This window comes from Ostrea edulis, chromosome 2 (assembly GCF_947568905.1).
Source record: "Ostrea edulis chromosome 2, xbOstEdul1.1, whole genome shotgun sequence".
Taxonomy (NCBI): Eukaryota; Metazoa; Mollusca; class Bivalvia; order Ostreida; family Ostreidae; genus Ostrea; species Ostrea edulis.
In genome coordinates, this window is record NC_079165.1 from 99,946,615 (window position 1) to 99,948,336 (window position 1,722).

Below are 1,722 nucleotides of genomic sequence, written 5' to 3' on the forward strand. Positions count from 1 at the left end.
AAACAAAAATTAAGCTTACGAACTATTAAATTCGATACATATACCCACTGACCAATTAACCCCGATGTAATATATAAAGAGTATATCTTCTATCCTTTTGACTGAGGAACCAAAAACCTGGGGCCCTATATTAGGAGGAGACACGTTGTACGAGGGAGGTACCTCAATGAATTCTACAGCTTTTGTTCGATTTTATCAATAAACGAGAGTCCCTCAAATAATAAGTTATTAATTATTCATACCGTCATTTCGCGATACCACAAGGAAGGATATTCAAACAGGTGTGACAATGGAATGGCTGCTGAAAAAAATATCGGTATAAATTGTCAATACTAAAGCCATCTTGTCACAGAAATAATCCGGAACACTTCCCCGTCGTGTGGATATGGCGGATAACGGACTATTTTTTGTATTTTGAAAGGAGAAGGTGATTAACATGGTCATCAATACACAAATTCTATTATTTCAGGACAGAAATAAACTCGGAGTGACGAGAGAGCGAAGTTAGTCTGCCATCAACAGTGTGCGACAAAAGCACGGTAAGTGAAGCGAAATCGAAATTATTTTCACACGAGGTCGGAAACGACTTAATCAACTGATCGTTCTCAATACCTGTTAGTTACCCTGTCATATCATTATAATTTGCTATGTCTCATTTTACTCTGATAAAAAATATATATCTACCTGAGACTCATTTGCTATCGTACGACAATTGCCCTTGATTAAATTAATTGTACTAGCGTGGTAGGGCAAACTCCATGTAGTAATTACTCTAGAAATCAATAACAGAATTTATTTTAAAAGAAGATTCACGAAAAATATAATCGATATTCTTTAGAAGAATGAATAATTTGAAAGACAGGAAATGTTGAGAGTCCTAATTTCAGTGAACGGGAAGGCAAGGTTATAAATTAATGACAAATTTAGTTAATTCTCACTAGATTTATTATTGTTTCGACAAATGTAGTAAATTCCCTCTTCATTTGATAACAATTTATGGTATTTACTATTTCTATCTTTGGAATAATTTTGTGATAAATCGAGGAATATTGTAAGAAAATCCGATGTTTAGAAACATCAAAAAGTAAACAATTTACTATTTCTATCTTTGGAATAATTTTGTGATAAAGCGAAGAATATTGTAAGAAAATCCGATGTTTAGAAACATCAAAAAGTAAACAATAATTAGATCTGTCGTTTTAACAAACTCTTAAGGAATGGGTTGTTGTTTTTTTTGTATCCGTAATAAGGAACAGAAAAAAATGCGCATTTACGTAGTGCATTCTTCCTAAACTCTACCCCCTGTTCTAGATGTTCCGTGAATAATTGGTATTCCCGTATTTTTATCCAGAGGAATCTCAAAGTAGTTCTCTTGAAAAAAAATTATATTTCTCTTGACTAGTTGCTCCGAAGAAGGATGGAAATGCTGTTTGAACGATACATCATCGCAATATCAGAACGTTCGAATGAAACCAGAAAAAAAAATGTTACTTTGAATTCAAATGGTATCACAGCAACAAAAAAGTTTAGCCACTTTATTTAAAGATAAGGAAGGCAATTCTCTTGAACATCTGTAACTTAATTCCGGCATTCACAGATACAATATAATCTAGTATCGATGTAAAACCAGATATTTAATATCAAGTTCATATCAATCTGTAGCATTGATATAATTGTATATGATAGGATGTAATATGATTTATTCTAAAATAGGGTCCAAAC

The 1,722-nt window shown here is 32.6% G+C and overlaps 1 protein-coding gene across 1 annotated transcript in view; it reads left to right on the forward strand.

The window, feature by feature from the left end:
* Positions 1 to 267: 267 nt before the first annotated feature.
* The window catches only part of LOC125681076 (potassium voltage-gated channel subfamily H member 8-like), a 71,320-nt gene continuing 69,865 nt past the window's right edge, over positions 268 to 1,722 (forward strand). Inside the window, exon 1 of the mRNA XM_048920987.2 lies at positions 268 to 539. The gene's annotated coding sequence lies outside the window, so the exon portion shown is untranslated. The remainder of the gene's footprint in view (positions 540 to 1,722) is intronic.